Raw genomic sequence first — 16776 nt, 5'->3', positions numbered from 1 at the left:
ATGACGCTTATGATACGACGATGAAGCGTAATTGAAGCTTTAATACAGTGACATACCAAATAAAGTAAAATATTTGAACTTGTAAGTTTTTAGATTTCATTACGCCTAAAAGCGGACAATGATGTGTATTTTTCTCTTTCTCGAAGAATGTTCGAAATTTAAGATTTCAAAAGAATTGTAGACGTTATAGAAAAAAATGAAAATTTTTGTCTTCGGAAATTTAGTTCAACATCCAACATCTAGCAATCCTTTTCAAACAGCAACTTTCTTTCAAGAGGATATTCTTCTTAATAAAACATCTTTCACGAAGCACGTAAGGTTATGACGCAATAACACCGTTACCTGCTTAGGATCAAGGCCTTGATAAGAAAAAAAGCGATCAAGGGAATTAACTTAATAGGGGTACAATTACGCTAATTATGATCTTCTAGTTGAACACGGAAGATCCTTGATGAAATATTGAAATGAGATCCAGTTTTTCCAAGAGTATATAATTTATGTTCTTTCTTACATTTTCTAAACGTTCTCTAAACATTTCTTTAAATACGTTTCTGTAATTAAAATAAAGATACGTAATTATTCGTCCAATAATAGTAGGACAAAATGCTACGTTAAACTCCGTGTTTTCTTCTGCAGTTAATCGCTAGGAAGGTTCTAATCGGACGTGTTTCCCACTCGCACCGATAATTAATGTTTTCACGCGTCTGTATTATGCAAGTCGACGCCATACTTCCAACGATTTGGAATATGCGCGGCAAGATGTGGAATTAAATAAGAAACTTCGTGAGTTTCTATACACAAACACCGTATCAAGTTACGTAATCAATTAATGGAGCGTGTAGCGAAAACTATATTATATACGTACGTTTGTTCATCAATTTTTTAGTTGAGAAACGTCCGCATTACGCGCGAGATATGAAAATAGTATAATTGGAGTCTCTGGTACAGTTGAACTAATATCATTAGTGGAGCTTTGCAGCAAGTAACAGGATACAGTAATAATAGGATTTAGTAATAAATTTGACAATAAAACAACAAAGTAAATTTTACAAATTACAAGTTGTCTACTTATTTTATTTCGCGTACATGACATCTTCTCGTTTGCATATACCTCACATATGTATATGTCGGGATGATGCAGCATCACTTTTGAAGCGACTTGTACCATACGTATTACAAACGTGCACGGGTAGCTACGGGGCAAACAGCAATCATACCCATAAAGTTCCCGTGATCCCTTCGTGCCAGGGCCTCGCATGCTGAATAACAGCAACTATTAGTGGTCTGTCGGTCATTACAATCTGTCAGTCGAACGTACAGTCGTGTAAGCGCTTGCAGGTAACCTTGACGAATGAAACTATCGGCCAGCACGTGTACTTTTATCCTTCTCTTCTACGGAGCCGTAAATACCTTGGTCAAAAGAAAAATTGGTTTCCCTGTTGGTCGACGAGAGAACCGTATCGAATTCTGAACGATTTGATATATCATAGCTTGCACAATGTTTTACGAGTTCTCGCTGCAACGTTACAAACAGAATTTGCTAAGTTAATAGCGGTTGAACGTGATTTACGCTTCAATTTCTGTTATTTTAAGAGTATTATGTTAAAATAGCATTAATCCGAAACGTTGCGAAGATTTCTCAACTTTCGAAATCGTAGAATCCTTTTGTAACTGTCGTGGAACGCGTTTCCTGATTCACCACTTTTGAAATTAACAACTTATCAGAAATTCAAGAACGACTTGTCCTTTTACTTTTACGAAACGATAACTTCCTCCAATTTCTAGCCGTGTTTCTCGATCTTTCTTGCAGGGAATCATAGTCAAATGTTCCATTAATTAATATTCGAAAAATCAAGGTTCTGCCGTATTTATTTCAATCTAAACGAAATTGTTGCGTCGATGGACCGAGCGTATGGAATAAAATACGACAGCTTCCAGCGAATCGGTTTTGTGGCAGGAACCGCTGACTCAACTCTGCGTTGGGAGAGGTCTCCGAGTGTCTAGCCGAGTTCGCCCACATGAGACCCGGTTCCGTTGTGCTTAGGCGTACAATTGCACGGGAACGCGCCAGAACGATCGACGACGATTAGGCAATAGCCGCCGTTTTATAATTGTTCCCCCGGCATGCACAGATCGTGTATAACCGTCGACAAGGCCCACAGTTTCGACACACGCCGCCTCGTGTTATAACCTACGTTTCGCGCGATTAGTTCTCGCGGCAAAGCGATAAATCTCGCCACAATTCTGCTCCAAGGGATTGGTTAGTCTTCAAGGGCTCCAGGAGCAACTATAAGCCTAACCTGGTCATTAGGGTTGAGTCGGTTGAGGTTAATTAGGATTTTAATTGGAGACGAGGAGAAGAAACTTCGTAAGAGAGAATGATGCGTTTTATGGGGGGCTAAGATGGAATTCGATAGGAAATGTTTCGTAATTTTTTTCCTAATTTCTACGTTCTTTGCGTAACTACGATAAATCGATACCTGCTTACGCTATATTTCATCGTCCTTTCAAATCTACCTCGTCAATTCCAATCATAAACATCGTTTCCTAATGCCGCGAAAATTCTGTTCAACCATAACGCATAATACTCGCATAATCAATAAAACATCAATAACAACAGTACCAACTTTCCGATATTATAATATATACGATGCGAAGGCTAAAAACGTGACAAAGAGAGTCGTAAAGATCTTAGCTCTCGGAACAAAATTGGCGATACCATAAAGCAGAGAGGGCTGATATCGTTCCTTCGTGTTTACGTTTTCTACATTCCTATACCAGTGGAGGCTAAAGTATGTACGGTTTCAGCGATGGAGGACGCGTATAAGCGTAATGCACACCAACACCAAATATATATGGGGAACGATAGGTGATATAAAGTGGTAATGTCGCGACTGTCGCGGGTAACGTGAAACATAGGCTGATTGGGCCGGTTTAGCCGCGCCTTATCGCTGCCTGTGCTTAACATACATCCACTGTGCAACACCCTATTCTCGTCGCCGTTCTCCACGTTTTTAATTCACGAGTTCAGTTCGCGTCACAAACGATGATACAGTAAAGTTGGATCGTTCCACTTCCTAAGTTTCCTAAACTTCGGTAGCTTCAAATTTAATCTTGAACTTTGTACGGAATGATCAAACTCGAATATCGCAAGACACCGTTAATCTTTTATGTAATGAAAAATGAGAAAGTGAAAGAACGAGAAAATAATTCGGTAGGGTTGTTTAAATCAGCGAAGACGTATCGTATAAGAATAAATAAAATAAGCGATGAAATAATATGCCAGAAGTAAAGTGATATAGATGTACACGCTACTGAATTAAACATTTATCAACGTTCGGTTGAATACCATGTTTTGTATTAATAGAAAGTCCCATAACCAAAATCTATTATGGTACAATTTCGTAGGCAGTAATTTTGTCTCGCTGGAATATCACACTGTCCATCGTGCCATGACATCGCGTATATTTACGATCAAACTCCTTTCCTCGAACCATACAGTTTACGAGACACGGTTGGTCCGGTGACCGATGTCATCGAGACGTTGCCGCCACTGCTGGATTTATGGTCAGGATTCAAGATCTATTGGATGGCGTTATCGGTAGCACGGCAAATCGTGGGTTTACACGATTCTGACAGCTGACGGTATTACGTACCTCTACGTAGAACTGGGAGTTTTGTTTCTTCCCGTTTGAAGTTTATTTTTGATTTGTAAAATGGTAGGGTCTTGTACTAACAATATTAGTATATTGACGAGTTACAAGTTATGAGTAATAGGTTCCTCGTTTTATCGGATGCTATGTATGCAGTGCCGATGTAAATTATAATAGAAATTTGTTCGATAGTTGTTATATGAGTAAGAAGACTTTCAAAATCTATGCTGTATAGTGAATTTCAAGAAACAAGTTTAAAATGGCCAATTTCTTAAGTATTTTGGTTGCAAAAAAAAAAAAGCAAAGAATATTTGTACACGACATATTTTTGATTCGACAGTAAAATATTAAAACAGAAGCTTGAATCTTTCCTTCGTCGCATTTAGAATTTATGTTACGTTTATGAAACGAATTTGTCGGGAAACGATCGATTCGTCGAAAGTTTCATTTCCAAATGTTTCCTCAGCAATGTTTCTCGAAACCAGATTCTTGAATGTACTTTCACATCGAGTAATTTTTCTACATACTATGCCACAGTGCAAGCATGTTATTTATTCGTGCGATAGTTTAGCGCGTTATTGTTGCTTTCCAAACGCAATCGGAAAATAACTGTCTGGAGGTAACGAAGCTGTCTGTTCAGCGATAGGCAGCACGTGGGCGTCCTTTCCATTCAATACTTAATGTTTCACGTTCGTGCCATTAACTTTTAACGGGGTTTACTTTCTAAGATTTTCCTCGATATCGTATCCCATCTTTCCACATTAATTTTCTGTTCATTGCGTTTATCTTCTATTTAATTTCGTACGCTTGCATAATCATTCCCCTGACACATTTTCGCATCGTTGCTTCAACGCAGCAGTATAATGTAAATATAAAAATATTAATTAATTTCTTGTTCGAAGTCAAATGAATACACGAAGTCACGATTTGAATACAAAATTATACTTAACTCGAAGATAGATCTCGTATTTAGATAAATAAGAAAAGAAGATACGGAATGTTGAACGAAGATTTATTGAACTCGTAGAAACGAAACGTGACTATATAAGTACTGGTATCGAACTTTCCTTATTTTGATATATGTAGAAATCAATATTTAAGCGTGATATAAAACGTGTAACTAAGATAATGCTTGACCTGAACGTCTTTAATCACGATTCAGAGAACCGACGTCGAGGTCAATTATTCTCTTCAGCTAAAGAAGAGAAGAATATTTCTTCGTAATTTCATTGAAATTTCGATATATCGCAGATTGGTCTATTAACTGTTTCCCGAGGAACGTAACACGCTAACTGTAATAGTCGACTTTGAAGAAATAAACGTCCAAATAATTTATCAGCCATTGTATGTTCGAAACAAGTGTCTTCAAACACGATCTCAAATCTGTTCGAACGGATAAAATTCTACTCGTTAGAAATCAAATTCAAACGAGCTAATCTCACTGTTTGAAGACGAAACAAAACGAATTCAGTTCAAAGGCGACTACAAGCTTCGTTCGATCACGACATTATTTCAGTCCACGAAATGTCAAGGTGACCGATCACGGGAAGACGAGTTTCTCCCTTAACCTCCTACGCGATCTATTCCCGGCATCGAAGATCGAACGTGACGAATATCGGTGGCTGGTACGCGATTTACGCCGCAGTTCGCGAGAATAACGCGGCCGGTTACACCTGGCGATAAAGCATTTGTGTGTAATTCGATTATCTGCAACGGTTATTGCATGGGGTGGTGAACAACCAATCGAGACCGGGGGCCGTCAGTGGTCCTTATCGCGGCTACTATCGATGTTTCCGACCGTATGTTCAACTCAAATATTGCGAATCGCTGGTTGCAATGCCGATAGCGCGTCGTTTACCTCGAGTTGCGGCGTAAATCGCTCGAATCGCGTTCCTCTGGTAAACAAGATCCGTTGGAAACTAGGCATTACACGGTCGCGATCGTGTAACGCGAATCGAGATTACGGTTATCGTTTCCACGTAAGTCCTTGAGCTAGTACCGAGCTGACCTCATTCCCGAGTCGATTTGAAAAACCTTACAGTAGGGTGTATCGATGGATATGTTGAAATTAGCTCGTGGACGATGTTGAAGTTCCTGAAGCGTTCATTCGATTTCATCGAAGATTTCGCCTGTAGGATTCTGTTCATGGTACATTTCCACGTATAACGCAAACGAACGTACAGAGTCATCAATTTCTTTGTTTACTTTCAACGCTTCTGAGTATCTTTGTTATCAATGTTGTCGTTAGACTTTACTCGATCGGTGAAAAATTTTGCAACTGAAAGGTCTACGATCGATAGGATTTGCTTCTTTCTCGGTTGTCATTTTACTCGAACGATAAATTATTATATATAGGCGCTCCGTATTATCTCTAAATTATATTTTTGTCTTTTCGAAATGACGAGTTTATTTGGAGCCTAAAAGTGAGTTATCGTTGAAATTTAAGGTGCTTTATCTAGAGGTGGAGGCAAGCAGTTAATAAAGTGGCTCTTGCAGATGTTTGCTCTTGCTGCTAATTCAGAGTTCAGCCTCTCTTTAACATATGCGCGTCGAAAAGCCACGGTAAACAGAACTCGTTCTCTCGTGATACAGCTGTGAGCGTGACATTTCAAATTACCAAGTTCAACCAAATAGAGTTGGCAGGCTCCGGGTCTGTTTGACTCGATTCTCTTATTGCTCCAACACGAAACACGTTGTTCTTCAAACAGTATTACTCTACAAATTCTACGGCCTCCTACATTCCTTTGGAAGAGTCCACAGAACGAATCTTATCAAACAAACGTAAAGTAGAACTCCGCTAGAGATCATAAAAGTCGCGCTCAAGATGAAAATTATACTTCCACTAAATATTATTGACACATACTATTTATATATTTGATTCTAGTATTCGATACAATTAAACGTCGCTAATCTTCGTGTATTCCACCCTTTTCGCGAACGAAATATCTGAAAATTGGTGGAAAGATATACACGAAGGCGAAGGAAACGCGAATAAATTCTAACAATTGAATTTTCTAAAATATGAGTTTCTTACTTCGTACAGACCAAATAGCGCAAAATGAAAGTTTTCCAAATATGTACGCCCAATTTACGCCTACCATTGATACCAATGTCAAATAAAGAAATACGTTCTGCAGATTCTTCTCTCGTACTTCATAAATTTAAGCAAAACATCGCACATCCTCCATGATGAATCCGTTACACACCACACAAGTTAACTATTTTCGTTCGTGTCTTACAGAAACGTTGACGAACCAGTTTACACCCGTTCTCTATTCATCCTAATCTCCGTGGACAGCGGTTTCAACGCGAATCAAACGGGACATAGAAAGGCGAGCAGCGTATGTACACGCATAGGTGAACACCAGAGGTAATTTAAAAATGAGAATTACGAGCATAGCGCCGCCCGTAACCCTCGGGCATGGAATGTCAACGGTAACTACCGTCGTACGTAGGAATAATATCGACTTCTTTACGGGTCGTTGTAACAGTACAAGGGCCCCGTGCAGTTCGTTCCCCGCCGTGAATCGTCGAGAGAATGTCGGGGCCCCGACCCGTCCTGCATATAACCTACGCACCGTGCCAGATGGAGAAAACAAATATGTAGTGTGATCGCTTAACTGTTGCTGTCTAAAGTGACTTTCGTCGGGGCACGGCCGAGTCACGTGTTCAAATATTGTGTAAGGGGATTGTTCGGGGAACGGGGCCACGGACGATCTACGAGGGTGTCGGGGATGTATAATAATTCCAGCGAGGTGGGTCGAGCGATTTTTTGAATCGTTTTGACGATACGCGTTCGCTTTTTTCAACTCTTATTTTATATCTATCGATACGATCGATGTAATACAAATTCGTTGTACGAGTCTTTCGAAACTAAATCGACCAAGTAAATATATTTGGTAAATTTGTTAATTTTATTATTACCATATTAGAGTACACGATCGGTGTTTGATTTCTCGAAAGATAAATTACTTACTTTTGTAAATTACAACAACAATTTATCTGTGTCGTTAATCGAATATTAGAAGTATTCGGAAATCTTTTATTTTACGATTACATGCATCCATCTAAAATTCATCGCTTTAAACGAGGTAAAATTTGAATCAACTTCATAGGCAAATCCTTCGATCAAGTAGTCCTATTACGAAATCATATTTCTAAGAAATAACGACACAGAAACGATTCAACGATAATTTACCCGAGGAACCATGCTACGTAAACTGTACGTTTTTTCGACGAGAATGTTCACGTAGATCTTCCACTCCAGCTAACGTTTATTCATCGAGATATTTCCTTGCTTGATGTTGTTTTAACGCCGTAGCCTGAACGTTTTGTTTACAGCTTATTAAGCCTGGTAATGGCGATTACGATCCACGTGGTAGTAAAAAAGTGCATACAAAGCAGGGATACACACTCCGCCGCGATTACTTCAGCGCGAACGATACGTGAGACTCATGAAAACATAACCTTAGCTCATTCATGGCTTTCGTTGAATTCGTAGTCGAAACAGTCGAATGTCATTCATCGTGGTCACTCGATTCGAATTATGATTTTTGATCGATCGTAAGCCACGCGAAAGGAAACGTTCGTAAATAGAAAATTCCACTTCGATTCGAACCGAAGCGTTTTAAGTTGTAACATGTAATTCTAATTTCTAATAATTTGTAATTTTAATTCTATTGTTTTCTACGTAAAAGCTCCAACTTTGACCCTTCGACCGGTGTCACGACAAAAGTAATTACGCAGAGGTGCGCGACCGCATAACAATAATATCTGCGATCGAGCGATTCAACGCGAGGAATACGCCAGCCTTTGAATAATAATTTGCATGACTGCATCAGCCTTGCATTATTACCCTATCGAGTTACGTATCCTCGCATAACGCAACCGACTTGAATCGTGCGGAATAGGGATTCATGGCCGGGCATTAAAATTGCAAATTACATTACGAGGGTGTTGACAGACTGTTCCCGCTTTTTAGCGTCCCTTTCTTCTCGACTCGTCTCTTCCTTTTTTCGCGATAGTTTGTAGAAAACGTGTTCGTGTCGAATTGGCGACCGAATTGGCTTTAAATTATGTAACGTTTGCACATAGTCAAATACATTCTCCGATAAATAGCCGTAGCCAACGAATTCAGGAAAACGAACAGATCGTTTTAATGCTACTAATTATCCTGCTTGGAATCAAATTTACAATTCTGTTTAAATATCGTTGCTACATTATGCTAAGTAAATTCAATTGGAAAGCTACCCAGGAATTGGAACGTCGAGCTTCAAATGTAAATTCAATTTGCTGCCCTGTAAATAGAAAATGCTGGAAGGATTGAGAATTAACGTTTCAATGTTTCAGAATTTTATCGTATTAGTAGGATATTTCAAAACCTGCGTAGAAAAATTCAATAACCGTTGACGTAACGCTTTCAAAATTGAAACCATTGTCCGTTTGAAAAAAGAATTGCTTCATAAAGAAATCCGCGCATACGTATCGAATAGCTAAGGCAACTTAATTTTTAATCACTAGAGACTATTTTAAATATCAGAAGAAACAAAACATCGCGTCAACAAATTGGCTAAATCTCAAAATCCTTCAACTACCAGAAGCAGGGTGATCGATCCTTATAAAAATTCCAAGGTAAGAATTGTTTGGAATAATAATCTTTTTTCCAAACGACGAGATCAACGATCTTATGAGACGCGTTTTAAGACCTCTTTCTCGAGAAACTTAGCGTTGCTAAACGAGATTCATGCAACGTAGCCGTCATTTTTCCTCCAATTCGAAGAAGCAAGGTCTTACACGCGTAACCTGTTCACAATTTCGCACGTAGCCGGTCGGTTTCGAGCCACAGACTTTTAGCGAGCGTCGACTAATCATCGAGCTCCGTAGTTGCGGACTTTGACAGTTGCCAGCATTGTTAGTCCGTACAGGACGATAATTACCAGGCTCGTAACAATCGCTATAGAACCAGACATTATCGTTGCAAGCAGGAATTCTTGCTCCTCCGCTTTTCTTTCGTCTCGACGTTCTTGGCACGAACGACTCTTTCAGTTCCTCTCCTTTTTTCCCCTATTCCTTTTGTTAGGTTTGACCGTTTTGAGCTGCCAGTTTGCGCGGTGATTCTCACCTTGGCTCATAAGTAGTTTGTTCGTGGAAAAGCAGCGAGACCAACGATCACGGAGATCGTTCCGTACGAAGCAGGAATACTGAATATTTTGCAAATACCAGGGGCAATCTGGCTAGTCGATTTATGGCCGGCGAATAATTCAAGAGTCGCTCTGACATTTCGTGATTGACTGAGTTTCAGGTGATCGTTTGGCGAAACCTTTGAGACCGTAAAGCGGATATTCATGAGCTTCTTGCGAGCAATCGATGGGAAGATACGCTTGTTTTGCCGGCTTTTTGCCGGCGATGTGCTTTCTAAGAGGCGAAAATCGCTTTCTTTCTTATTGCGGTTCAACTTTATTTGTTATTTAAAAATACTTTGTAACTGGATTTTTTCTAAAGTGTGTGCTTTTTAAAAGGCGAAAATCGCTTCCTCCGCGGCAATATTCTAGTGAAACTTCGTTTTTCTTTATCATTTAAAAGTATACTGGTTTAATCGGTCTATCTTAAAGTTGCAGAATATTTCAAATATCGATAATAAATAAAATTGAAAACTAAAAGCAAAACAAAATTCCGAAAAACTGCAGAACGATTGATTTACGCTAAACTTTCGAAAATCGAAAACACGAAATAATTCGATAAGGATACGTGTCGACGAAGGGTGTGCAAATTAAATTATAATAAAAGTAAATCGAGAAATTTGATAACCACCAAGCGTGTTGATTAATATCGGCAAAGTGTTAGGTAGAGGTGTGCCTTGAAGCGCAATTATCAAAACAATCTGGTTCTCGTGGTTCATCTTTCGCCAGTTATTTTAGACAACGCCATATGACCATATGCCAACAAATTAGCCATACGAAGAAGAGAAGAGAGAACGCAGCACAAAATAAGCGAGCCAATCGCTTATTACTGGCCGTGTTAACCACTACCGATAGATAGTTGTATATACTTTCAAGCATCTGTTGGCGATAAAACAGTACTCGATAGGCATCCATTCATTACTATCTGTTACAAGTGATAGTTTATTCCTTACAGAAAAAAGAAGAAGAAAGCATAATGAATCGATTACTTAGTCGATTACTACACGCATAATTCGATAAGATACGTCCTATAAATTGTAATATTTGAATCCTTCGACTGACTCGGTTTAAAAAATATTAGAGAAATTCTTATCTCGTTGATAGTAATATTCGAGTAAAATACGAGATAATCGAATTGATAATTTATAAAACGAAGTAACTTTTTGCCTACAATGTCGTCATATTTTTTAAAAGAATTATTACAAAATATCGATAAATTATCACGTATACTATCAGATTATCGCGATAAATTATCTTATGATTCGAATATTCTTTACATTATTCTCTCTTGCTGTTTATAGATTTTCATTTTTAACATTAACTCTGCTGTGATCCTTTCTTCGTGTCTCAATCTCGCTCTGACTTCAACAAGCAAAAAGAGTTTCAACGTTTCGGAAAAAACTTTAACATACAATCGGAATGTTATGCCAAGTCCTACAGTATTCTCTCGACATCTCGTTCGCCTTAAACATCAAGTAGCAAGCACCTCTATCTCGATGCAAACGTCGTAGCAAACAATAGAATACTAAGTTAAAGCCAGGGCAGCGTAGTAGTGAGCGTATGTAGCAAACACGAGAGCGATCTCAGTGCGAAATTCACGACTGTACGTATCACTGCCTTTGAAATCTCTATGAAATCGAATTGATCCGATTGCGGAACAAGATGCAGCCTCCAAACACATACATACTTCCGTCTTACGACGCTGAAGAACACTGGAACCGTGGAATTCGAGTTCGCGAGTGCGGATAGTCGTTCGTGTAACGATCGATCGTGATCGTAAATCAGTCGCGAGGCAACATTACGGGTTGCCAGCATTCTAGATCCGTTTGGGGTGCGCGATTGGCAGAAGTGTCGCGTGAAACGAGGTCGATCCGCAGGATTCGATAAATTATCGCCGTTCGAAGACAACACTGCGTGAAACTGCGCGGATAATTTACGGATTATTGTGAGAGCTGTGAATCAAGGGAACCCAATGGACCGGCCAATGGGTTTCGTGAAACGTTCAATCTTCCCAAATATGTATAAAAGTACAGCATCATCCTGGTAGTTTTAAAAGATCAACGTTTTTTTGAAGTTTTAGATACGTGGAATATTGCGTCAACGATGTGTTCATCGAAAGTCATGTTTCTGACGAGGTTACAGGAACGAGGAAAATTCCTGAGGAAAAAGTGGTCAAAATATATCGGTTTTTTAAATTGTTGAAAAATGTTAATATATGTCTGAATATTTTTGGTAAAGTTTTGTCAAGATGGGGCAATTTCAGAGAGAGTTATTCTTGGTAAGTTAAATCCTATCACATTTGAAGTTCGCATCATTTCTAAATGTGACGTTCAAATCCCGGAATAGTTGAGAAATCCCTTTTTATACTTGGTACTGATATTCAATTTAAAAACGTCCTATCGTATCATAGTATATAGTAATAGTACTACTATTTACCAGAGTGCCATTTTTATTTTCCTTATCAATTATCGTCTTTTATCGGTTTGCTAGCGAACATACTCGTGTTTAACTTGTTGATATTCTCGATAATCAATAGTCTCTAAACGCGTCTACCAAACTGCGCATATACTTGTTTTTTCTCGGAATAATACGAAAAATGACAAACTTCGCAGCGACGCAATTTTCTTTCTATACAGGTTGTTGGAAAAAAATTTATAAGATTTGTAATTCTAGACACTGATACGACAACGAAAGTTCAAAACTGTCGTTTAAGTCTTATTTTTCAAGTTATAAATTTTTTTCTATTACATCCTGTTTTTTTCTTTTTACGATGTAAAGATATACTTCTCTAGAATAATTTCCTACATAACAACAAACAAGTGAAGATAATAGAAAGGAAGATGTACACTCACCGGTATCTGTTGCGTCGTTCATCTTCGTTCTCTTCAAAATTTCCTCGTTGGTGTTTGGTAGATTCATGTAATTCAATTCGCGGCCGTACGAAAAAGGACAGGCTGGGTTTCCTTTCTTCTGATCGTGACAGCGTCCTCGAGGATAAATTACGCGTTGGTCGCGTATGGATAGACAATAGGGCCAGAGGCGTGGAACGTGTGTCGCGAGTAAAACGCCTGAAAATTGCTCCCTCAGGGTGACATTAGACTCGGGCTGCCACGAATGCGCGAGACAGGGCACGTCGTTTAACGTGTAATTTGTTTAGCCGAACGAGGACAACCAGACCTCAGAGCAACGGTTCTGGAATTACGTCGTCTGCTTATAAGAAACTTGTAATCTCAAATTTATATTTATTTACATTTACTCTATTATAAAATAATTTATGCGCTTTAAAGAAATTAACACGTAGGATAGATGTTTTTAACTTTTCGCAAATGCCAAATTTACGTTTCCAGTTCTGAAAAGTCCTTCGCTTTATAGAGATGGAAATAATTTTCGACAAGAATGAATAATGTTGTAAAATACTTGTAAACATTGAGATTCGTAACAGTATCTTTTAATAGTATCGAACATCACTGTCACGATCAGAATCATCTGGTCGACCTGAAACAAGCCTCAAGTATAGTACGTTCTAAAACAAATCGCTTCTCACGAACCGTATCCTTAAAACGAAATCAGCGGGTCAATTACGCGCGAGCCATAAAAGCGTACCTTATCGAGTTGGTTAACACCGAAAAAGGAAATCGCGTTAGCAACAATACCCTGCAATCACCTGATTCCGCCCGTGAGATTGCACCGTTAAAAGATTAATTCTGAAAATTGCCACGTTCCGACCGATCTTGTACATTCCCGATCACCGTTATCAAAACGAAACTCGCGTCCATGAACCAGATAAGAGGTATGCTTTCGAACAAATACCAACTTGCTCGCGAATCATAAACGAACACAAACATAAGAATTCTGCGGTCTCGAGTGTATCCAAGAAGATCCTCGAAGTATCGAGAATATTTGGAAGCGCGGAATCGTTGCGATTGGGCCGAGATCAATGATTAAAATGAAAATCCCAAGGGGTACACGCTCGTTCAGCCCTCTTTGGTCCTTTCGAACGCGGTTTCGAACGCGAGACCGCGGCATCTGCCGGTTCTTCAGGATAATTATTTACGGCAGATAGGATCTCGACTGGGGTTCCGCGGCGGGAAACAAAAGAATCCAACGTAGGGAAGGATAGAAGCGAAGAGAGGTTGGGGAAGGAGAGAATTCCGAGGACAGGGTACGCGTTGCGCCGCGTTTCACGTTTCCCCGTGGACGACAGCCGACCACGGACTCTTTGGATTTTGCTTCGGCCCAAGGGTTCTGGCTAAGGATCCTGAGAACCTAGTCGTTCGGCAGACGCACTTTTTTCCCTCGATACGGTTTACAGATATGAGACAATAGCCTCGAATCCTCTCTATGACGGCGCAGCTCGAACCCGACGGCGACTTTTATGGCTCGCGCCGATCGTTATTCTTCGGTCTCTGATAATACGTTATACGCGAGGATATTATAGTTGAAATATATGTACTCGGGATCAGGTTGACGCGAATATTTGCACAACGAACGCCAACGGAACGTCCGTTCGCGCAATATTACTATACCACGATCTAATGAAATATTAGCCTGGGAATTAAGCGCACCATCGTTTCAGTGGGAGGAATGCCGCGCATGCGATCGCAATTAATGAAGAATTATTCCTCGAGAAGGCACGTAGACGCGTGCTTTTATACCAGTACCGGTATAAAAGCCGGTCCACGCACCGGCCACGGGTTGTAAAACCGTCCGAGCGTCCAGGGTATAAGCTCGCGGATAAATACTCCGTAGCAGCCAGACGCTGTAAACAATGTTGCTACAAACGAGCTTGATAATTGAGGCGGCTCTTCCTTGCATACCCAGTCTACACGTGTACCGTTCAACCGCATCGTAATTCCTCGACTAACCTATGAGGCGTTCCCAACGCTCTCTCGGTGCCCTCGAATATTAGCCAGCCTATTCGTAAAACGCATTTACGCGAATCATGCCAGTCACCGGTGATTTAGGCATGTCGTCAAACAGTACATGATATATTTGCCATTTCGAATTCCTCTTGTGAAATTTAGACATTCGTTGTTGTTGAAAGGCTAGTTCCACGTGAACATACACGTCGCATGTATGACGGGTATTTTTATATATTGGATTACAAACAGGTCGCTTATAATCTACGACTTTCATTTAACTTATCCCTGTCCGCTACTATTATTACGTAATAAATTACTATGTAAGAGAGACCTAGTCACGTACATCTCTGTACAGAACTAGCCTAAGCTTCGTTTTGTCATTGTGTCGTTGCGGTTATACGGTTTCGTCGATTCTCAGACCTTGTAACGTTGTATTTTTTATTTTAAACAGATGAACATTGTCACTTATCTTCTTAATATCTTCGTAGCTGCAAAATAGTCTTGTTTACAAGATATAAGAGAAAGAGATAGAAAGAAACGAAAAACAGAGAGAAGCTTAAAAACTAAAAAAGCTGTCTATATCTTACGACAATTACCTCAAGGTAGAACGACGTATAAAGCTATCGGTAACAAGATCGGGTTCGTTTCTTGAAATCGAGTTGGTCGAACCATCGCGACGCCTCTAGGCGTGATAAGCGATGCACTTTTATCGGCGAAGGAACGCTAGCCTATCGCGGAAAGAGTGTCGACATGCAAAGTGAGAGTGCTCTTATTCCGGAATATCCAGTATTTCCAGTATAGCGGTTGGCGCCGCTCCATCGATTATAAATTCCAAACGTGGCGGCGCGATTATATAAACCCCTCGATCGCTTAATTACCCTAATGTCCTGCAGCTTAACGGGTAACGAAAGGTTTCCAGTTGCGACAACGCAAAGCAAAAAGTTGTACCGTTTCGACGCGATACGGCCACTACCAATTGTGCTTTGGAAATCGTGCGTAGATTCTTGATAAAAAATCTTTTAATGAGATTCGAGGAATAATTTATCGAGGAGAAGTAAATCAACGTTATTTGCAATAGGATAGACAGTAATTAGGATTTTAATGATCCAAATGCTAGGAGCGGTTTTTGTTTTAAAGTCGTCAACTCTTTACGACACACGCAGCTTACTACTTAGTGTTAGTAACAAGTTGGTATAATAGTTACGATTAAGATGCGTAATGAATACCTAATATAGTAATTGTAATGCAGTAATAACATGGTATAGGGAAACGTATTAGATAAGACTGAGAAAGAATCTTATAATATAGAGAAATTGCTTGTCTTGTTTCGATTTCATTTGAAATTTATATGTATTAGTAGGAAATCTGCTAACCAATATTCGTCGAATCAAACTGTGTGTTTATTTTTACAAATGCAAGCGATCAATATCGATTCTATTATAGAAATTTTTTATCGTAGAAAATGATCGAGAAAACAAATTGCTAAGCATCTACGGAATTAAAAGAGTGTTGTTAATCGCTTACGAAATTTTCTGATGATTAACTCATTCTCTTCCCGAATGTTTAAAAAATACTTCCACTTTAGCTCTATACAAAATTTCTTAATTAACATTCCTAAGAAGATTCATCGCAACGTAACCGATCGATCGACAAAAGTTTATCGAGAAATCTGACAATTTAAAGAATTTTTAAAGACTTCTCTTGAAAGTGACAGAAGTATATACACAAGCGGAAATCGGTTTGATCACGTAAAACTGTCCACCAGGCGCGAGTTACGTTGTAGAGTCGCGGAGGCGTCGACAGCAGAAGGTCTGAAAGCCGGGAGCACGGTCGAAAAGTCGAATCCGTGTCCAGGACAAAGGAGTGCGGCGGCTAACGCGCGGAGAGGGGGAGGTCCTGGGGCTCTCAGCGTGTGGCGTTGTATCCTTTGGTTGTAAAACAACTTGTAAAACGTGCGGCCGAGATGCGTTCTGTCAGCTCCGGTTCCGAGGCGAGGCTATCTACGTGTCGAATCTATAGTGGACCCGATGAAAACAAAACAAATCTCGCCACTAATCCCAATTATGACGTAATACTTTGCGC

General features: G+C 39.7%; 1 protein-coding gene across 2 annotated transcripts in view; it reads right to left on the bottom strand.

Moving 5' to 3' along the window:
* Positions 1-16776, bottom strand: part of Egfr (epidermal growth factor receptor) — a 176319-nt gene that overhangs the window by 92432 nt on the left and 67111 nt on the right. Inside the window, exon 1 of one of the 2 annotated variants that reach the window (XM_072022567.1) lies at positions 12685-15156. The exons of the other annotated variant lie outside the window; for it this stretch is intronic. The gene's annotated coding sequence lies outside the window, so the exon portion shown is untranslated. Of the gene's footprint in view, positions 1-12684; positions 15157-16776 lie in introns of those variants that run through there. 2 annotated transcript variants of the gene reach the window in all.

The sequence above is a fragment of the Bombus fervidus genome, chromosome 1 (genome assembly GCF_041682495.2).
Source record: "Bombus fervidus isolate BK054 chromosome 1, iyBomFerv1, whole genome shotgun sequence".
Lineage (NCBI taxonomy): Eukaryota > Metazoa > Arthropoda > Insecta > Hymenoptera > Apidae > Bombus > Bombus fervidus.
The sequence above is the reverse complement of the archived record's forward strand: the minus strand, read 5'-3'. Positions and strand labels throughout refer to the sequence as shown.